The sequence below is a fragment of the Oncorhynchus gorbuscha genome, linkage group LG20 (genome assembly GCF_021184085.1).
Source record: "Oncorhynchus gorbuscha isolate QuinsamMale2020 ecotype Even-year linkage group LG20, OgorEven_v1.0, whole genome shotgun sequence".
NCBI lineage: Eukaryota > Metazoa > Chordata > Actinopteri > Salmoniformes > Salmonidae > Oncorhynchus > Oncorhynchus gorbuscha.
In genome coordinates this window covers 21,880,288-21,904,183 of record NC_060192.1, presented here as the reverse complement: position 1 = coordinate 21,904,183, position 23,896 = coordinate 21,880,288, and the positions used below count along the sequence as shown (strand labels likewise).

General features: G+C 43.3%; 1 pseudogene; it reads right to left on the bottom strand.

The window, feature by feature from the left end:
* The window catches only part of LOC124006689, a 149,247-nt pseudogene that overhangs the window by 124,304 nt on the left and 1,047 nt on the right, over nt 1-23,896 (bottom strand).

Genomic DNA, 23,896 nt, shown 5'->3' with positions numbered 1-23,896 from the left:
TCTCTCGATGTGCAAAACTGATAGAGACATACCCCAAGCGACTTACAGCTGTAATCGCAGCAAAAGGTGGCGCTACAAAGTATTAACTTAAGGGGGCTGAATGATTTTGCACGCCCAATTTTTCAGTTTTTGATTTGTTAAAAAAGTTTGAAATATCCAATAAATGTCGTTCCACTTTATGATTGTGTCCCACTTGTTGTTGATTCTTCACAAAAAATACAGTTTTATATCTTTGTTTGAAGCCTGAAATGTGAGCTGTCTTTTACATGCATGTGAGCAATTAAACAAGTTTTACATTGGTAAACTTTTCCTTAAATCCTGCGCTTTCAATAATAACCATAAAGAACTGGTTATGTGTCATAATAAACTGAGATGAAAGTTAATTCCACAATGCGGTATTACCATTAATACGATGAAGTGCTATGCTGATAAATGACGTCATGTTGATAAAGGTAAAAATCTTTTCGCATTAAATAGCCAAGTCATTCTTATATCAACACTTTTATCTCTTCTGTTATCCTTAATCTGGCATCAAACTTCACTGAAGACATTTGACAAGGAGATACCCGGATCAAAACACGAATTAATCATGAAGTTCATCAAAATAGCAGCACGGCGCTAGAGAATGTTAGTCATGATCAGCAGTACACTCTGAATGATTGGTCAGGCCAGGGAGGGCTGCTATGGAATAACAGACTTAAGCCATCATTATGCTGGTAACAGACAGAACGCCTGGGACATAGAGAGGGAAACGTCAGTCATGCTGGCATGGTTTAGCAGCAGCAGCACCAGCCACAGCAGCACCAGCCACAGCAGCTACAGCCACAGCCTGACATTCCAGTCTAGCTGGAGGCCACTCTCTCTGTGTTCACCAATGGCATGGGCTGTGGTCCACCAAAGTGATGCATTAGTAATCGACACGAACACGGAGGGAGGTGCAGTGTTCTTCGGGGCTCTGTGCCATCACGCAACACAATGACCACCTGCCTCGCAAGACACGCCGCAGATCTCCCCCAAAACAATGTAAGACCAAAACACCCGCAGCCCTACAGCTGGGCTTTTGTCTCGTCCTCTCGCCGCGACACAGGCGACAGCTCGACACCTACACCCTCCGCCTAAGCTGCCCTCCACAGCGAAAAGAGCGTGTTTATCACCTTGCAGCATATTGTCACCGTCCTCACAGGCCGAGGGAGAAAGATGGCAAAACAAACAGAGACAGAGAGACATAGAGAGAAAGAGAGAGCACTGGAACTTGCATAAGAGAGGGGACATAGGCTAATTAAGGGAGGCTGGATTAATTAGGCTTTCAGTCTGACTGCCTCTCATACTCCCACTGAGCTCAGTGCCAGCTCTCCCCCCCACACCCCTACGTCTGCATATTGTTACATGGATTTGCCTGCTTCATTTGTTGTAATGTGCTGCGTGTTCCTCGTCATGCCTTAGCTTGCACAATGGGGCGTGGGAGCTTTACACTAGGTAAACACAAGGTAAAGGCCAATAATCTCAGCAGAAAAACAAGTTAACACTAACTGCATGGCTGTCTGAGCCTACGGGAGACTAGGAGGAGAATCGAGGTCACATAAATGAGCACTTCATTTGAAGAGGAAATAAACTCGTCTAACTTAATACTCTCTCCTCGCCAGATGCACTGCCAGAACCCATCATATAGGCAGGAAAACACAACGTCATGAGCTCACTCACTGAGCAATGTAGGGGTATAGGCTGAGGGTGAGTGTTTGCAGTGCTAAGACACTACACCCACGTGAAGTGCAATGAGTCAGAGGGTAGGGCTTTGACAAAGCAATCAAATTCAAATCCCTTTATTAGGTTTAAAAAAAAACACTTTTTGTTGAGTGCTCCAAGAATACTTCAGGGCTCTCCAAAAGGTATTCTTGGGTCACAAACTTCAAAGCTTCCCCAATAATCCTGCCCTTTGTTCCCCTGCCTACACACTCATCTGCCAACCCTACTGTAAGTAATTTCATTCATTATCAATGGATCAAAATCCAGTTTATGCAAGTATCAGGGAGAGGGGGCCCTTACTACTTGTAAAGACAGAATGTAGCCTCCCCACTGCATTCAAGAAGACACTTTCAATGGCTCTTGCATCACCCTGCATAATCAAAACAGAGGGAGAAGGCTTTGCTGAGTGTTCCTTTGGTTCATTCTACTCCCCACACAGACACAGAGAACAGCCAAGCCCCTTCATCTCCCCCCTCCCCCTAACATCCTTGGCCCTCTCCATGGTGGAGTATGACAAGATTAATATTCATCAGGGTCTTGGCTTTGCCAAGCTCCAGGGAAAGGTTGGGGAAAAACAAAGTGGAAAAACCTGGAGAAGTCCATTTCTGGCTGATTTGACGCCCGGCCTGGCAGCAAGTAATTCATTTTGAGGGGGAAGCACAAGTGTCCTTGCACCAGCTCCCAGCACAAATTTATGATAATCCTAATAAATTATGATGCGCCACGCAGACAATAAAAACTGTGATTGGCACTAAATAAAGCAGGCTGTACCTCTCAGGTCAGAGTGAGAACTATGTGCAGCCAGGCAGCCTGTCTCTGTCCACATCTCTCCCTACAACTATCCATCTGTCTGTTTCTCTTTCAATAACTCTTCACCTCTTCCCTGCTCTCTGGCTTTTGCCCTTCCCTTGCATAGTTCTATTTAACTTTGTACATTTCAGCTCAGTTGGTATTACTTCTACCTAACTGCACTTCTCCTTTATCTCCTCTTTGAAGTAGAATGAATGAACTGGTAAACATAATCACTTTAAAACTTTTCAATGTTTTTTTTACTTTTTTTTATACCAGAAATGCAGATAAAACATGTTAAAATGATTTGGAAAGTGTTCTACCGGTATTTCTGTGAGACAGGATTTATAACGTTTGCAAGAAGGAGGTTTTAACTAATTAAACTATAGGCCCTCACCATTTACCAATGAAAATACATGTTCCTTTCTCTGTCCTACATTCTATCCATGCTGACCAACTGTATGTATTTTGGGGGGTGTTTTTTATTTATTATTGATGTAATTCACGCTTCAACTGATAGCCAGATTGAAGTCGCCAGTTTTAATCTCACTCAAGCACTGCACTGTCTACCGCACGGATTAATCCACTTTCATCATCTATAGCGGTCAAACTAAATCTGGTTATTCCACTGACTGTTGATTACTGCCTTTAACATGCCCGTTATTATGTGCAAATGGAAGTAGTGGGCCTTGATTAAAACAATAGAAAAAACTAACAGTATTATCTGCCTAATCCTTTAATGTGAAAGTGGTTGGTTTATCTCCGCTCTGACATGGAAATGCCAGCGTAGCTGCCACTGGGCCACATCCTTGGGTCAAACCACAAGGACATCCACACTAGTCACAGGCTTACATTAGAAAATAGCCGTTTCTCTTACCCTCCTGAGTGTGCAAATACATAACTCAAGGCATTATGACCATATGAATCTCACTATCTTGTCAAAATGGGAGTCAGCTGAAATGTGTCAGCGGAGAGAAGCTACAGTAGCAATTCAGAAATGCATTAAATGAGAGAGAGATTTAAGCCTAAGAGAAATGGACTCAAAGTAGTGTGTGGCATAGTCTGATTAAAAGTGCAGCCCCCCTTTGCACTGATTACGCTGCATTTTGGAAAGCTTCCCACTTCAGATAGTAACAACCCAAAGCAAAAGGCAACATGTCCACTGGTCTTAACAGGACAAACAGTACTGTAACTTGAATGGACTGATGAATGGTCTGAAATGAGAAAGCAGAAGCCCCATCCCTTCAGAGTGAGACTCTAAAAACTCTATACCCTCTACAGATGCAGCCATCAAAGGCTAAACAGCTGTTGGTATTATATCTCTATCACTGGAAATGAAGCTTGATTGTTTTTGCATCAGTGGCCAATCAATCAGAAAGTACCAGATGACACCATGAGGGGCATTGTGGGATATATTCCCCATAGAGGTCAGTGGGTATGAAGGCTCATTTTAAGAAAATCTCAACATACATTCCCATGAGTTGTAATAATCATCACCATCATCATTTGGTGGGTGTTTATGTTTGTCCTGTTTCACACATTTAAGTGTATATTACATGCATGTGTGAAATGGACAATCTGTTTTTTTGCATATCCCACCTCCCCGTGAAGCACCCTCAGAAAGTGGAGACACAACCATGGTTACGAATAGCTGGTTCTGGACAGATTTCCAAGTATAGTTACCATAATTTCTGCCCCACAATGATATATGTGATTGAAATCATGAAGAGAGGCTGAGCGGAATTCTGCATTATGTATCCTCTCTTTTATTGCAATCAATAATTCTGATCTTCCAAGAGGCGATCAATGAGTTGGATGTAGGGGCTCTGGTCCATAAGTGTCCTTGCTGGCGTCATGGCACAATCAATCCCAAACACATCCACTGCTGATTTTGTCAATGAAGACCTTTTATTACCTTGCTAATCTAATCGATGAAAGGGAACAGTATATTTCAAAGTGAAAGACGGACATAGAATATATTACATTTATGGCAAGCTGTGCTCTCAGGGTTGCTTCAATGGCCAGATCACTCTAGAGAAGGTATGTGGGTGAGTGCCCACGCTCCCTCATCGAACCCTCTCTCTCATGCTCTGTCTCTCGCTCTGTCTCTCTGTCACGCCTCCATTGCTTCTCTCTACCTCCCTCCCTCCCCCATATCTCTCTCTCTTGCACCCATTCATGCCAGTCAACACTTGGTATGCATGACATTGATGAAAACACAGGTTGTTGAGACGGTAAATGACTTCAAACACGTGTTTGAATCTATCCTGTCCCTCTGAAGTGAAAAGGCTGTACGCTGGACATGTGAGGGTGGAATACTAAACCACGGCATGGGAGAATAGAGCTCATCAATCATGAGTGGCATGCATTTTCCTGCAGTGGAATGCAGCCAAACAGCATTAGAGTCTATGCAGCAGCAACAGTAGCAGTACTGCCATAGAGCAGGAGCCTGGCTGAGGCTAAAGATAGATAGATAATTAACTAAACATGATGTGTGCTTGAAGAAGCATGGGAAAAGGGTCAAAAAATTAACTCATATATGAGACCTCGAAGAATAGCCTAGCATGAGCCAAATGTTACTTGTATGTGCCCACATGTACATATCCTGCACATGCAGTCAGGCAGAGACACGCACTTAAGCACAGGAAGAAGGTATATGAACTGTGAAACTGTGTCGTACGCCATAAGCAGGAAAGCATGAATTCAGCTATATACACTACATGACCAAAAATATGCGGACACCTGTTTGTCAAACATCTCATTCCAAAATCATGGGCATTAATATGGACTTGGTCCCCCCTTTGCTGCTATAACAGCCTTCACTCTTCTGGGAAGGTTTTCCACTAGATGTTGCTGCGGTGACCTGCTTCCATTCAGTCACAATAGCTTTCTTGAGGTCGGGCACTGATGTTAGGCGATTAGGCCTGGCTCGGAGTCTGCGTTCGAATTCATCCGAAAGGTGTTCGATGGGGTTGAGGTCAGGGCTCTGTGCAGGCCAGTCAAGTTCTTCCACAACGATCTAGACCAACCATTTATTTATTTCCCCCCAATTTCAATGTTGTCGGGAGGCAAAGGTCAAGGCATGCATCCTCCAAAACATGACCCGCCAAACGGCGCATCTTAACACCCACATGCTTAACCCAGAAGCCAGCCGCACCAACGTGTCAAAGGAAACACCATTCAACTGACGACCGAGGTCAGCCTGCAGGTGCCCGGTCCGCCACAAGGAGTCGCTAAAGTGCGATGAACCAAGTAAAACCCACCCCACCCAGGCCAATCCCTCCCCTAACGCGTACGACGCTGGGCCAATTGTGCGCAGACCTATGGGATTCCCGATCACGGCCGGTTGTGATAGAGCCCGGGATTAAACCTGGGTCTGTAGTGACGCTTCAGCACTGCGATGCCGTGCTTTAGACCGCTGCAACACTCAAGAGGCCCCTCGAAAAACCATTTCTGTATGGACCTCGCTTTGTGCACGGTGGCATCATTCTGAAACAGGAAAGGGCCTGCCGCAAATGGTTGCCACATAGTTGGAAGTACAGAATCAGCCTAGAATGTAAGTGTGTGCAGTAGCATTAAGATTTCCCTTCACTGGGACTAAAGGGCCCAGCCCGAACCATGAAAAACAGCCCCAGACTATTATTCTTCTTCCACCAAACTTTATAGTTGGTACTATGCATTGGGGAAGGTAGTGTTGTCCTGATATCCGCCGAACCCAGATTCATCTGTCGGACTGCCATATGGTGAAGCGTGATTCATCACTCCAGAGAACACGTTTCCACTACTCCAGAGTCCAATGGAGCTTTACACCACTCCAGCCGACGCTTGGCAATGCGCATGGTGAGCTTAGGCCTGTGTGTGGCTGCTCGGCCATGGATACCCATTTCATGAAGTTCCTGGTGAACAGTTCTTGTGCTGATGTTGCTTCCAGACTCGGTTTGGAACTCGGTAGTGATTGTTGTAACCGAAGAGAGATGATTTTTATATGCTATGCACTTCAGCACTCAGTGGTCCTGTTCTGTGAGCTTGCGTGGCCTAACACTTCGCGGCTGAGCCGTTGTTGCTCCTAGACATTTTCACTTCACAATAAAAGCACCTACAGTTGACCGCTGCTCTAGCAGGGCAGACATTTGACAAACTGACTTGTTGGAAAGGTGGCATCCTATGAAGGTGCCACGTTGAAAGTCCCTGAGCTCTTCAGTAAGGCCATTCTACTGCCATTGTTTGTTTATGGAGATTGCATGGCTGTGTGCTTGATTTTCTACACGTGTCAGCAACACGTGTGGCTGAAAAAGCCAAATACACTAATTTGAAGGGAAGTCCACACACTTGTGAATATATAGTGCATTCCTCAAAATTGAATCTATGAGTAGTAGTGTGTTACATCATGATAAATTCAGCACAGCTTGCCTCAATAAGTTACAGACATACTAATTGACTCGGTCTTAATTAGGTTAAAGGATTTGATATTGGTTTGATAGGATACTTCTTCTCTGTTGTTTCCACTTTTGCCTTGCAGTTTGGTCCAGCCAGAGATGAAAACAGGCCAATCTGCTGGACTTTGCTCTACAGACCTCTGATCTCCCTGAAAAAATATGGCAGTGACCACAGGATGGACAGCCGTCTGTGGAGAGCTGTCCGTGTGGACCCAGCCCTGCCAATCCATCTTCTAGTCTGGATGGCTTCCGATTTCTCGGCCTGCCTAACTGCCTTTTCTGTCTGTGTGTCCAAGTGCCCTAGCATCTATGTTTCCTGCCCTGCAAACTTACCTGCTTTCACCTGTCTTGCTGCCAGCCTACTGTTATACCTGCCTCTCTGCCTATCTCACTGCCTACCTGCCAGCCTACCTCTGCCAGTATCTCCAGCTGTCTATCTGCCTACCTGCCAGCTTGCCTGTCTGCCTGTCTGTTGTGTCTGCCTGTCTGTTGTGCCTGCCTCCCAGCTCTCCAGGCTGCTGTGCCTCCAGCACAGGATGCCTCTAATGGCACCGTCAGCCACAATAACCTGACAAGGTTATTTTTGCCCGTAGGAGAAAAAGGTCTGCATTACAATCGCAAGCATCCAGATACGCAACTGCAACAAAAAGTCTAACACATGCAAGTAACGCATACATGAATTGACACAGCAACCATTAACATAAAGTACCTGAAAACACACATAGTCTTTTATAAATACTGAAATACAAGTAAACCTATATGCTACAATTCTCTATGCCGCAGTAGGAATAAACAAATTCAGGACATGCCCATACCCTGGAGTTGGATATACATTACTAGAGAATAGTGGCCAATCATGTTATAAAATAACTGTAGAGGCTTAAAGTTAAATAAGTATAAGTACATTTTAAAAGGAAAAAGAGGAGAAAAGGCCAGAGAACAAGAACGGAAGATGTAGAGATAATAACATGAGCAGGACAAGGAGAGAAAGAAAGGAGACATAGCCAGGTAGAGAGTATAAGTGCAGAGTGCCACGTAGGAGAGCAGTCTTTGCTTCCTTTCCAGGTAATGTGATTGCTATACCGGTGATCTAACACCCTCATTAAGAACGGATCAAACAGAGCTGCGAAAGGCGACGGCACAGAACCGCAGTGTGTAAGAGACAGGATTAGGAGGATGACAGAGATGTTCTCTCACTAGCGGTGAATGTTTGAAGTTTCACACATGCCTAATTGTCGACCGAAGACACTCGCATCTATATGTTTTTATAGAATATTTTTGCCCCCGGCAAGCCTCAGTGTTTGAGGTGTATTGGCTTTCAAGCAATTCACAATCTGACTTTATGACCTTGATATTGATAAGAAATAAATATACAATTACCTCAGGGAAGACCCTGATGGCATTAGAAAAAAAGTATCATTATATTTTAATGTGAAGTTTTTGTATCCTTTTAGCAGACACTGTTTTGCTTGTCACATTTTCAGGCCTGAATAAATATGAGTTGCCAAAAGGAGAAGGGGACAATAACCTGAAATTGCAGTGGAATATTAATGTATCTTTTACCTTTGAACTTGCTGAAGAACCATTTTGAGCAATTACCTTCCATGTAAGGCTAACATTTTGAGGAACAGAGTATTTTTTAAAAGCAAATGAGTGGGCCAACTCACCAAAGCCACAAAATCCAGACAGACAGGAAGACAGACAGACAGACAGGCAAGGCAAGAGTCAGAATACAAAAAGACACTTAGCATTATCAAAGCTTAACAGTCACATTGAACACAGAGAACACTGATCTTAGACCAGTTTATCCAGATCCGTATTTGAGGCCATATGCCATATATCTGAGAGAAATAACACAATCCTAAAAAATAAACCAACCTTTTTTAGATGGTACAACTTAAGAGGACAAAACAGACAGTAGGAGTACATGGAAACTTTTAAATTACAATGAAATGTATGCTTAGTTTCTCTGTTGAGACTCTGCCATGTTGTCAAAAAAGAACTGGACATTTGTTTATTTTAATTTGAAACATTCCCAAGCAGTGGCACTCCTTATGGGAGTTTCAGACACTGCATCTTTGCAGTAGTACATGTACCACTGTGTGGTGTGTGTTTGTCTATTTTGTTTAGAGGACATGTTGCTGTAAATGGAAATGTTGCAGTTCTACATCATACTTTGGACATCGTTAGTGACTCATACTATAGAGCAGCTAGCTAATAATTTTATAATAAGGTTAGCATTTTATAGTAAGGTTAAAATGCTTTGTGACGTTTCAGAGCTGTGTTGGTCCCTTTTTTCGTTTTCTCTATAATGTGTGTGTGTATTTGTTTGTGGGGAGGGGTTTGAGGTGTGTGTGTGTGTGTGTGTGGCCGTGACGCCGTGTGTGGCTGTGAGGCCGTGTGTGGCTGTGAGGCCGTGTGTGGCCGTGTGACCATGTGAGGCCGTGTGTGGCCGTGTGGCCATGTGAGGCGTGTGTGGCCGTGTGGCCACGTGAGGACGTGTGAGGCCGTGTGTGGCCATGTGAGGCCGTGTGTGGCCGTGAGGCCGTGTGTGGCCGCGTGAGGCCGTGTGTGGCCGCGTGAGGCCGTGTGTGGCCGCGTGTGGCCGTGAGGCCGTGTGTGGCCGCGTGTGGCCGTGAGGCCGCGTGTGGCCATGTGGCCATGTGAGGCCGTGTGTGGCCATGTGGCCGTGTGGCCGTGTGAGGCCGTGTGGCCGTGTGAGGCCGTGTGGCCGTGAGGCGTGTGTGGCCGTGAGGCCGTGTGTGGCCATGTCTGAAACCTGCACTTGTGTTCTAAATAGCAGGCATGTGAGGTTTGTGAAAATAGAACGTCTTGTAGTATGTGACATTTAGAAAATGTTGTATGCTTTAATTGCCAGGATATCATACACATTCCGGCTTTCATCTACTAGAATTTGCTGCTCACTATTAAGGAAGAGAATCGTCCTTCTAGACCCAAGCGTGTTTGACAACAGCTGATAATCACATAAGGTGACATGCTGTACCAAAATGAACTAACGGCTGGAATAAACGCAACTTGTGCATTAGATGACTCACTATCAGTGTAGATGAGCCTAGTACAGTATGCTGAGATGTGTTGCTTACTGCATTTGTTAAACTAAACAGTGCCTTTTAAAAAGCATTAGCACACAGCATGCCGTTTTACTAAGTAGTAGGCACGACTACGGCCACAGTCTGTGTGAGTGTGTGTAACTTACACCTGTAATTATGAATGTAAGATGAAGAAAGAGAGGCAAAGGTGGAAATACATTGTGAGTCATTGCTATATCAGGAATAAGATGAAGTCATCAATGGAGTTTGAACCTATTTGCTGTCATAACAGTGACCATTAGCATCACGGACATGTTTCCAGGGACGAATCCGAACAAAGTGGCTCATCAAAAACAGACCCGAGATAAAGGTAAACACACACAAAACAATGCCTTTGCCATTTTGGAGAAAAAAAACCTGCACCAAAATAAGCAATTGAAACTACCTCTCAGAATTCATGGAAAAAAGCTATCACTCATCACAAAAAGCCAGCAGCACACTTTGAGCTAGTGATATTATTTAGGATCGTAAATGTAATTATTTGTACTTATTTGCGTTTCAACACAATTTTCCATCAAACAACGTTTTCCTCTCAACAGAGACAAGGGTGTAAGTGAATACCGAAACTCTTCTTTGAACACAATGAAAACTACTCAAGGAAATCCCAAAGCGATCTTCTACCCGTCACAACACACCATTCCTAACCTCTAAAAAAAGAGATACAGTCAATCCAAGAGGGGAGATACTAAAGTAAAAGCCACAGATGTTAATATCTATCAAAAGCAGTGTAAGAATTTACCTCAGATAGCCTCCCTGTGGAAGAGATTTGTTTAGAAGGGGTGGCGGGTGGTGTGGTTCATACCTCGCATTCCCTGGAGCCTGAGATGGTGCAGGTGCAGGAGCCAGTCCCGTTGACGAGCACGTCCATGGTCTCCGAATTGGTGGGCTTGTAGTCCACATAGTACTCCTGCAGTGGGGAGCTCAGCGTGTGCTCTGTCTCTCTAGCTTTTTTCCGCCGTTTGCGAGCCGCGGCAGAGTGCTCCTGCAACTGCTTGACGCTGCTGGGATAGCGCTTCCACGACACGTAGATCACCAACAGGATCATCGCCACAGACAAAAAAAGGGCAACGCTCCCCGCCACAATCTTGTGAAAGGACACAGGCTCAAACTCATGTTCGGGTGGTGGTTCCATGGGTGGGGTGACAGCTGAAGATGTAGGGCCACCTCTAGATCCCTCTCCCCTCTTCCCAGCTCCGGTGTGGGGCGTGGGGGAGGCTGGGTGGTGTTCTGTCTGGTCTGGGCCTTTAGAGGGGGTGGGCCGGGTGCTGGCTGTGAGGGGTGTGATGGCGGTAGCCCGACACACACCGTGGGTGTCTATGGCATCCATGACCTTCTCACCTTGGGCCTCCTTGGGGGCGGCGCAGATCATGGTGGTCTCCTTGTTCCCCTTGAAGTTCCTCAGCCAGACCACCAAGGGGCAGATCACAGGACCACAGTCCCACACGTTCCCCGCCAGGCTGATGGTGGTCAGGGAGATCCAGGCTGACACGGTCTCCTGGGACACGTTGGTCAGTTTGTTGGAATCCAGATTGAGTGTTTGAAGGTTGGGCAGGCATTGGTAGACAGTAGCATCCACCTCTTGCAGATCATTGCCAGACAGGTCCAGCTTCTGCAGGGAGGTCCAGGTCCAGGTCAGGCCCTGGCTCATGGAGCGGATGCGGTTCCACTGCAGGTACAGCGCCCGCAGGTTGTAGAGGCGTGGGAAGTGGGAGAAGTTGATCTTGGAGAACTGGTTGTGCTCCAGGTGCAGCTCAGTCAGTTTCAGCAGGCCTGAAAAGGCGTTGCGGGTGATGCTGCGCAGGCGGTTGTAGCCCAGGTCCAGGAACTCCAGGTTTCTGCAGTCCTGGAACAGACGCACTGGGATGCTCTTCAAGGAGTTGGAGCGCATGTGCAGGCTGAGGAGCTTGCGGAGGCCCTGGAACTGGCCCGGCTGCAGAGCCGCCAGTTTGTTGTAAGACAGGTCCAGGTTGCGGAGGTTGGGTATAGGGTGGAAAGTGGTGTTGTGGAGCATTGTGATCTTGTTGGAACTCAGGATCAGCTCCTTGAGCCTCCGAACGCCTTGGAAAGCCAGTACGTCCACAGAGGCAATGTAGTTGTGGTCCAAGTAGAGCCAGATGAGCTGGTTGAGGCCCACAAACTGTCCGGCTCTGAGACTCGCCAGACTGTTGTAACGTAAGGACAGGCCTTGGCAGCCCCCCTGAGAGGTTCTTGGGGACATCACGAAAGGCGCTTGACTCACAGTAGACGATTTTCCCATCGCAGCGACAGCTTTTGGGGCATGGGCGCTCGCTGAGGGATGGAGATGCAGCCAGCCACACCTGCATAAGCAGCGGTACCATCAGCCAGCGGCGCTGCATAGCAGAGCCTGCAGAGAGGGACAGATTGAGAGAGAGAGAATATCACTTTTTACTGAAAGCATCTAACAACAACCCATCTGTCACGTTAAATGTGGGTGGCAATGATGGTCCATGTTATTATCAACCATGTGGGTCAATTATTCCTCAGCACCCAATACTACCACTACCTGCTTACTGTTCAGATATAATGTATTCAACAGGTGAAGAAAATGGTGGTTTTAATTTGGTTTTAACTGCAACCTGTCTCTGTCTGAATTTAGTCTTCCCACAAGCCGCCACAGTGCTTAAGGGAAACAAGAGAAGTCATAAAAGCAACCCGGCTCCCAGCAAATTAACATTCAGGAGCTGGCGGTTGTGTATACAAATCCAGAGGAGTATCAATTTAGAATTTAGCCACTTCACATTGAACCATAACAGAGTAGTTAAGGGGTCTGAGTAAATCATGGTGTTCACTTCCACCAAGTACAAATAAAGAGTCAGTTCTCTAGAAACTCTATGGAGTTAAACAATTCTGCTGTGCACAAGCAACATATATAAATGTTCTGTAAGTGCCAAAATAATAGAAACACTTGAGGGATATGAGGGATACAAAGGGGATTGATAGCAGGTGCTTCCACACAGGTGTGGTTCCTGAGATATTTAACATCCCACCGTGATTAAGGTACAAAAATGTCACGTAAAAGAGCCACCCAAGTCATAGATTGTTCTCTCTGCTACCGCGGTACCGGAAACGCCAAGTCTGGGAACAAAAGGCTCCTGAACAGCGTATACTACCAAGCAATAAGACTGCTGAACAGTTAATCAAATGACCATCCGGACTATTTACATTGACCCCCTTTTTATTTGCACTGACCCACTTGCACTGGCTCTATGCATACTCACTGGACTCTACCCATACACTCACACACACACACACCACACCGATACTCCAATACACACACACACACCCTACATACTCTCACACACGTGCATATTGACGCCCCACACACTCACACTCTTTCACACTCTTTCACACTCTTCACATTATTATCTATCCTGAATGACTTGTCACTTTTACCCCTACCTACAGTACATGTACTCTATATATTACCTCAACTATCTCGTGCCCCTGCACATTGACTCAGTACTCAGTGCTGGTACTCCTTGTATAACACTGTCTAAGGGCCACTCCAGAAAAGGGCTCATTAGTAAGCGTTACACGGTAAAGTCTATGCCTGTTGTATTTGGCACATGTGACAAATAACGTTTTATTTTATTTGATGTATAAAAATGCTGGGCAGGCCATTATTTTGGTTACCATGGCTACTCGCCCATAGGATGACAATGCCCCCATCAACAGGGCACAATTGGTCACTGAATGGTTTGATGAGCATTCAAATGATGTAAACCATATGCCATGGCCTTCTCAGTCATCAGATCTCAACCCAACTGAACACTTATGGGAGATTCTGGAGTGGCCCTTAGACAGAGTTTTCTACCACCATCAACTAAACACCAAAATGATGGAATTCCTCCTGGGAAAATGGTGTTGCATCCCTCCAATATAGTTCCAGACACTTGTAGTATCTATGCCAAGGTGCATTGAAGCTGTTCTGGCTCGTGTTGGCCCAACTCCCTATTAAGACCCTTTATGTTGGTAGTTACCTGTACATGAACACTAACCATTTGAATATAAGTACAGACAAAAACAGTTATCTGATCATGCTGTGCTGTGTCCTTAGATATAATGTTACTGCTACTTGGGACAAGAAATGATATAGAAGAAATACTGCAGATGCAGACTATTGAACCACTGATGGTGATAATGAGAATCGGTCAGTATGTAGCCAGGTTTGATATCCCACTGGGCCTAGACGTCAATTCAATGTCTATTCCATGTGGGTTCAACGTAATTTCATTGAAATGACATGGAAACAACGTTGATTCAACCAGTGTGTGCCCAGTGCAATCGGTCTTTGTCCGTAGGTGAGAGTGAGCTGTTTCCATTAAAAGCACTCCCCTTACAGAGTCACTAACGATCTGTCATTAAGATGCATTGATTTCCTCTTGAGGAGTGCATCCACTGGTTGTGTGCTCTTTTCTCTGGGCTAAACCCCTGTAATACCTGGTTAACATCCTTCGAATCCAAAAGGTAGGATGAATGTGTGGTTTAATATAGCTCATAGTTGTTTTTAAATTGGTTATCGTATGTATGTCATAAGCTAGGTTGGCGACAGATTTTCATGCGAATATAAAAGACAATCAGCATGAAGAAAATATGCATCTCTTCCCACCTGTAGTGTTTCCACCAAACAGACTTGTTCAGGAGAGAAATCTGTGCGTTCTGACATAATGCACATAAATTGTACTTTTCAGCTTACGTTTTCAGGTACCTAATAAAAATCTAAAGTTCAACGCATGTCCATTGCATTTTTAACTCGATAGTTTTGCCACAGGGACTGTTGTGTTAAAAGTTGCCTAGTTAAATAAAAATAATAAAATTGCAAACTTGCCTACTCTGGTCTTGACACGTGTGCTCTAGACAACAGCTCACAGATACAGTGAAAGTAGGCTGTGTGGATAGGCTAGTCTACATGAGGAAGTGATTATGGATAAGAGTGAGAATATTAAGCATCAATCATCATGTAACCAGAATAATATCTTTACGATATATTTATTGTAAAGGAGCATCAAGCTCATCACCATGCACTGGCAACACCCTGTGAAGTTCATCATAATTTATTTCATCTGTCGCCTAATAAGCTGCATGGTTTCCCCAGTCGTAGTAGGAGGACCAGACACCCTATCATCACTAGACTCCAAGTTTACTTCAATATAATGGTTATTATATCAATATTTGCACATAAAGGCATTTCCACAGCCATTTCTTGCATAATTGATTTTATTGACACAAAAATATCCCACCATGTCAAAAGAACAAAGTACAGTGTATATCAGCATTTATCAAACTGTAGGGGAAGTTTCCATTACAGCTTTTTTTTTTTACACAGTATGACTTTACTCACATAAAAGCCGTGGATGGAAACGTGGTTAGTGTGACACTCCAATCATCCTAGATGTTCCTCTATGATGGGAAATGTGACAGTGATGGTGTATGCATGCTAACGTTTCAGATGTGTTGCAAAACTGAACAAATTATGAACCCAGAGTATCAGTGAGATAGAATAAAATGCCTTTGACCTTTGACTTTAGGCTTAAAGATACAATTCTTAGTTGAAACAATAACAAAAGCAATCACCCCTCTTTTTGTAAAAAGCTGAGGAACCTGGAGAAATGAAACCACTCTCAAATTCATCCATCATATCAAATGTATAGTTTTAACCATGTTTTGAGCCTACAGTGTTTGTTTCCATTTGTTTTTAATTACAAACACTGGAGTAAAACAAGTTCATATTTTGGGTTATGATGAGGTAAGACAGTTGAACTAAGCCTATGATGCACACATAATGTATTTACCCTTCAAGAATCCATAGGCATATAGTATTAATTCATGTACAGTATACAGATACCCGGCTTAAAACCCCAAAGGGAAAGCATCCTTATTCCTTGATGAAAATCTGCTCCAGAGTGCTCAGACTGTGGCGAAGGTTCACCTTCCAACAGGACAATGACCCTAAGCACACAGCCACGACAACGGGACAAGTCTCTGAACGTCCTTGAGTGGCCCAGCCAGAGCCCGGACTTGAACCCGATCGAACATCTCTGGAGAGACCTGCAGCAACGCTCCACATCCAACCTAACAGAGATTGAGAGGATCTGCAGAGAAGAATGGGAGAAGCTCCCCATAGTAGCATCATACCCAAGAAGACGCAAGGCTGTAATCGCTGCCAAAGTAATGAGTAACGGGGCTGAACACATATGTAAATGTGATATTTAAAAAAGAACATTTTTAATGAATTTGCAAAAAAAAAAAAAAAAAAGTTGCTTTGGCATTATGGGTCATTGTGTGTAGATTGATACACAACTTTTTGTTAGAATGAGGCTGTAACGTAATAAAATATGGTAAAAGGATCTGAATAATTTCCCAATGCACTGTAAGCACTTTGTGATAACTGCTGATGTAAAAAGGGCTTTATAAAATACATTTTATTGATTGATTCTCTGTGTGTGTGTGTGTGTGTGTGTGTGTGTGTGTGTGTGTGTGTGTGTGTGTGTGTGTGTGTGTGTGTGTGTGTGTGTGTGTGTGTGTGTGTGTGTGTGTGTGTGTGTGTGTGTGTGTGTGTGTGTGTGTGTGTGTGTGTGTGTGTGTGTGTGTGTGTGTGTGTGTGTGTGTGTGTGGAAAACCTTGGGATTCTAAAGATAATGTATGACAGTTTTTGATTGAACCAGGTCCTCCATCAATTATTTTGTTTTCTTTAGTTAGTCTTTAGTTAGTCTCTAGTAGATAAATTACTACCAGGAAAATGCTGATCAAAAGCTTAACAAATGATTTCTCTATCTGCAGTGTTTTTTACTCATGTCAAATTTGTTACAATATCAGTACAACAGAAAAGCAAAACATGTATGTTCCTGTGTTTCAAAAACTTACAAAGTTTTCTATTTTTTTAAACTCTAATTAGGCAAGTCAACATTATAGAACACAACATTGTTTATTTACTGTAAAGAAAATGTCATTGCATGTTTTTCCATGTCTTTCATGTGATGCATTGTGGGCAGCTTAAACAAATTGTGTGTTCATCAGATTTAGTGTACATTTACACATCCTCCTAAGAGATGTGTAGCTTTATTAACATAGCTTGTGAGATACATACTTTAGCTTGAGCCTTCTTCATTAGGCACCTTTATGCCCTGACTGACACTATGTGTGGTTTAATGAGCACTCTGTGCACTAATGATTCACTAAGCCATCTTCCTCTCCTCATATAACTCTTATCTTATTCAGAGAAGAACATAGGTTGCCTTCAGTGGTGTCACTCATGAGCTGTGTGTATCGATTACCACCTCTCTACCATACTTCCCTAATCATTACCATTTGGTTACCATATCAGCCGATTAACTATATATCACCTCTTCATTCCTAACACTCCCCTATTACCACTTCAGTTATTAGACTTATTTTTTCCCCTTGAACTGCATAGTCATAAACATCCATGTTCCAATCATTGGTTTGTTCCCCATATCCTTGGTACACCTTTGCTTTTTATTGTGATTACCATGCTAGGATTAACTGTAGAAGTCAATTTACTACTTATCCCCTTGTAATAACAGAATCTCTCAGCTTCTGCTACTCCTACTACCAATACTACTACCACTACTACTAAGATTGCTACAACACAACTAAGATGGCAGGGATATGGATCCTTTTGTTTTTAAACTTTAACAAAGAATGAGAGGAAGAGCACAAAGCTGACCCACTGTCAAGATAAATATATCATAGCTTGGCAAATATACACTACGCTATGATCTTTGAACACCCAAGTGGCTCATTGTTGTGTTTTTTTTTGCCATTAACAAAACTGCTATCAGGCGCAGCCATGCCCACATTGTGTCTGGATACGAGCCTAATGCTTAGGGAAGGACGTCCCCTCAGACCAGCCTAAGCCATCCTATTAGTCTCCAATTAACATTGAGATGAGTACTAGCCAGCCGAAGCAGTCCAATTTCCCTGGTGCTTGGGAACCAGCACTTCCTGTCCTGTGTGTATTGCCTCAATGTTCTGAGGATATGCAGATGTCTTTGTGTAATCACAGAAATGCAGAGCAGATACATTGGCTATTTGCAGTTACCGTAGTAGGTGGTCTACAGTACAAACAAGGGCAACTGGATGAAGAGAAAGTTTGTGGTGGATTCTCCTCAATACACCGGTATCCAAAAGCGCATGCACACACACAGAGACGTGTGTTAGTGTAGAGTTGTTTTGTCCTTGTGTCTGTTTTCTGATTTCCCCTGGCGGGAAGGGTTCCGTCAGGTTGGAGTGACTGAGAATAACCAATCAACCTCCAGCACTCACAACACTATTGATGACTCTGTCACATCCTCTCTCAGAGCCACCCCTGCCCTGCTGCCCTCTCGAGGGGCCTCATTTATCAACCATGCGTACATTTCTTACTCAATTCTGGCGTAGGTGGAGGTTCTAGGATTTGCGTGCGCAACAAATTGTTATTTATCAAACTGTCACATGCAACATACAGGCATGTTTTCGTTGATAAATCAGAACCATATTATATGTGCGGTCGTAAAACGAGCGCTACAACCTCGACTAGAAAACGCCCTCCATTCACCTTTTTTGTTAATAAAAAAAACGACTTGTTTGCTGTATGATTTGGAGATGTGGAACTGGGCCATGAAAGCCCCCCCCAAAAGAAAAATCAATGGAAAATGTGATTTCTGTAGAGGTGTGGGCAGAACCTTTTAGTGACATATCCAAATAAAAAATGCATGCTGCTTAGCGAGTTCCAAACAGTGGCTGCGCATTCTACAAGATTGATTGTCCTTTCAAACAAATTAAAAGTAAATGCTACAACCCACACCTCTATGCGAAAGACAAATTGTTATTCAACATTTTGTTTTTCTATACTGCCTTTGTAGCCTATAGGCTCTGAAATGAAATAGACTTTGATGTCATGCACCTAAACCTATGGCACAGCAAAGCAGTAGCCATCCCATACTGTCAATGTACTGTTCTATTTACACTGAACAAAAATATTACATTTACATTTACATTTAAGTCATTTAGCAGACGCTCTTATCTTATTAACGCAACATGTAAAGTGTTGGTCCCATGTTTCATGAGCTGAAATAAAAGATGTTCCATACGCACAAATGGCTTATTTCTCTTATATTTTGCGCACAAATACGATTACATCCCTGAGAGTGAGCAATTCTCCTTTGCCAAGATACTTGGAACAAAGATGTCTCAAGTTTTGAGGGAGCTTTCAATTGGCATACTGACTGCAGGAATGTCCTCCAGAGCAGTTGCTAGAGAATTTAATGTTTTCTTCTCTACCATAAGCCACCTCCAACATTGTTTTAGAGAATGTGGCAGTACGTCCAACACGCCTTACAGCCGCAGACCACGTGTAACCAGCACAGGACCTCCTGTGGGATCGTCTGAGACCAGCCACCCAGACAGCATTTGAAAATGTGGGTTTGCACAGCCGAATCATTTCTGCACTAAACTGTCAGAAACCATTTCAAGGAAGCTCATCTACATGCTCATCGTCCTCATCAGGGTCTTGACCTGACTGCAGTTTGGCGTCGTAACCAACTTCAGTGGGCAAATGCTCACCTTCGATGGCCACTGCGGGATCATCTGAGACCAGCCAGAGGGACAGCAGATGAAAATGTGAGTTTGCACAACCTAATAACTTCTGCACAAACTGTCAGAAATTGTCTCAGAGAATCTCATCTGCATGCTCGTTGTCCTCACCAGGGTCTTGACCTGACTATCGTAACCAACTTCAGTCGGCAAATACTCACCTTCGATGGCCACTGGCACGCTGGAGAAGTGTGCTCTTCACGAATGAATTCCGGTTTCAACTTTACTGGGCAGATGGCAGACAGCATGTATGGCGTTGTGTGGGCGATCGGTTTGCTGTCATCGCTGTGAACAGAGTACCCCACGGGTTATGGTATGGGAAGGCATAAGCTATGGACAATGAACATAATTGCATTTTATTGATGGCATTTTGAATGGACAGAGATACCGTGACGAGATCTTGAGACCCATTGTCGTGCCATTCATCTGCCGATATCACCTCATGTTTCAGTATGATAATGCATGTCACAAGGATCTATACACAATTCCTGGAAGCTGAAAATGTCCCAGTTCTTCCACTGCAAACTCACCACACATGCCACCCATTGAGCATGTGTGGGATGCTCTGGATCGACATGTATGACAGCGTGTTCCAGTTCCCGTCAATATGCAGCAACTTCCCACAGCCATTGAAGAGGAGTGGGACAACATTCCACAGGCTACAATCAACCGCCTGATCAACTCTATGTGAAGGAGATGTGTCGCGCTGCATTAGGCAAATGGTGGCCACATCAGATACTGACTGGTTTTCTGATCTACGCCCCTATCTTTTTTAAGGTGTCTGACCAAAAGATGCATATGTGTATTCCCAGGCATGTGAAATACATAGATTTAGGCCTAATGAATATATTCCAAATGACTGATTTCCTTATTTGAACTGTAACTCAGTTAAAACTTTGAAATTGTAACATGTTGCATTTATATTCCCGTTCAGTGTACAGTACTTTCGAGCATGCTTTGCTATTGAATGAGCGATTGATAAATGGTAGCCTACTATTTCTGTAGTGGGAATAATTTAAACCAGTTATGTCAGAAAAGGAGAGACATGTCCTGTGATATGATTATGATTTAGGCCTACAATAAAAGTTAAATAAACACATTAGATGACATGCTGCTATGCAATCTATTTACCTACGGCAAATGCATCTGTTTTATCATCAGGTCTATATCTAATGCTTTTCCTACCATTATTATAATTCCAGTGCATCAAACACCTATCATTTCCCCAAACAAACAATAAGCCTATTTCTTGCAATACAGTAGATCAACCTTCTAGAAGTTGTGTGCACTCATGGTTTGAGATTTGCGTGGAGATACGCACACTTCCCATCAACTTCAAAACCTTTTTAGAGTCTTTTATGTCCCCACACCCCTTTGATAAATGATGCCCCAGGGGCCTCAACTGAGTATACATACAAAATTTACCCCAAAATGTGCGTGCGCCAGTTCACACAAAAGTTGGCATTGATAAAAAATGTGCTCTCCACCCCATAAACTTTAGACCATACATATGCATCTGCTAGAGGTTGAAATATTGTATTGCAAGCTGGCAAGTATGTTGTGCAAATGGGGGATATGATGAAACAGCCTGGTCTCATAGACTAGATATGACATAGCAAATGTTATGTTTGGTATGGTTACATAAGACAGATGGTTACTTAAGTCAAAAACGAAAGTAGGATGGTTGGTCAGGGATATATTGGGAATGTCTAGCAATATAAAGATTGCGAGGTCGAATCTCATCACGGACAACTTTAACATTTTTGCTAATTAGCAACTTTTCAACTACTTCTTAGCTATTTTGCAATTACTTAACATGTTAGCTAACCCTTCCCCGAACCTTAACCCTTTTAGCTAACCCTTTCCCTAACCCTAACCTTAACCCATTTAGATAACCCCAATATTAACCCTTTTAGCTAATCCTTCCCCTAACCCTAACACCTTAACCTAACTCCTAAACTTAACCCTAACCTCTAACCCTAATCCCTAGTCTAGCTAATGTTAGCCACCTAGTTAAAATTAGTAAGATCTCAAAGGTTTCGCTAATTTGTATAGTATGTTTTGCAAATGTGTCAAATATTGTGAGTTGTAATTAGTAACAAGTCATACGAAACGGGTGATGGTCATCCACATGTGAATACATATGAAACGTGACATATCACACTAAATGGAGTGTCTCGGATTTACATACAGAATCATATGAAATGCTCTGAGACCAGGTTGGATTGAAAAGCTTATTCATAAAAAACAAACAAACAAAAAACAGGAAACAATGCATTAAAATACAAGTATACGAGTATTTTGCCTGTTGCCTAAGGAAGAGAGAAAAAGCACGATCAATGCAATCCATCCTGCATTGTCATTAGCAATTCCAAGTGCTCAAGCTATATCTATATAGACTAAACTCTCAGAGAAAAGATTCTAGATAGAACCAATAAGGGTCCAATGCTTGCTTCATATATGGCACCCCTAAAGGTTCAATATAGAACTGAAATTGGTTCCATAGAAAACCCTATATGCTACCCAAGGCTTCTATATGGAACCAATTATGGTTCAGTGAGGAACCCCTGGGGTTCTGATCAAAGCACCCTATAAAAGGGTCCTATATAGAACCTTTAGGGGTGCCATATATGAAGCAAGCAATAGAACCCTTATTGGTTCTATCCAGAATCTTTTTTTTCCTAAGAGTGGACAGGCTAGTGCAAAACTAACTATTAAATAATGTGCAGTCATATTTATATGTGAGCATTTAGAATTATTATTATTGTTATTTCAGAGCAAGTGTACAATTTAAAACTGAGCCCATATACATTTCATTGGCTCTTTGATTCCAATGTTCTTTTAGGTAAACAATGTATCGATGCAGTGCAGTAGCCTACTGTAGGTCGATACATCGTGCCACCTTACAATTAATGGCACTGCATAGCCAGTGCACTTGGCCATCTGTGTAAGTTAAATAAAGGCTGTGGAGATTAGGCTATACCTCGGGCGACAATAACAGAGGTAGCAAAGACAGAGAAAAAACACTTAGGCATAAATGAACTGTCAACACAAACATACTGATGATTTAAATAGTCATAAACTCAAGCAACCACATGCATAGACACACACACGCACACACGCACACACACACACACACACACACACACACACACACACACACACACACACACACACACACACACACACACACACACACACACACACACACACACACACACACACACACACACACACACACACACACACACACACACACACACACACACACACACACACACACACACACACACACACACTTGAGCGAACATGCTCACACAATTTGATGCACGATTTGCAGTCTGTTCGCGCTCCATATTGCATTCATTAAGCCTATTGTAGATGCCAGGTCAAATAACAGAAATGCTTCCCAATCGGCTCTCAACGACCAAAGAGCAAGAGAGAACATAACAGACTGTCTTCACCGCTTAACAAAGAGCAGGTGCACACACGACACAAGCCTATATGTATGATTTGATATAGCAAAGCAAAATGATGATCTCACGAGTAAAGTTTATCTGCGTAATTAATCTGCATGTATCGAACTACAGATAAAAATGACAGTTTATAACAGATAAAAATGCACCTTATGGATCAGCGGGGACTGCGAAGAGAAACACAGACACACGCATACACACTCACACATGATAACATACGCACTATACACACACTACATGGATTTTGTGTTGTAGTATGTAGTGGTAGAGTAGCGGCCTGAGTGCACACAGTTAATCTGTTGTGAAATCAGTTGTGAAATGTAATGCAATGTTTTTAATTGTAAGTAACTGCCTTCATTTTGCAGGACCCCAGGCAGAGTAGCTGCTGCAAAGCAGTAAATACAAAATACAAAACGCATATGTACTCATGAAACTCAAATGATCTGTTCTCGGTTATTGTTGGACATAGGCTACCACTGACACGTTAGATCATTAAATGAAAGAAAACACAACCATGAACGGGTTGTCGGTAATTATGCAGGACCCCGCTTTGTGAAGTTGACTTGCATCCAACATAAAACATGATTAGCATTCCAGTCCCAATCAATGATCCGGATTCAGTCTGCTTCTTAAAGCAGTAAAGAAGAAATAGGAGGCTCCAGACATAAGCTAATGAACGGATGCATTCGACCATTGAGGTTTTTGTAAACGGAACAGTTATTTCAGA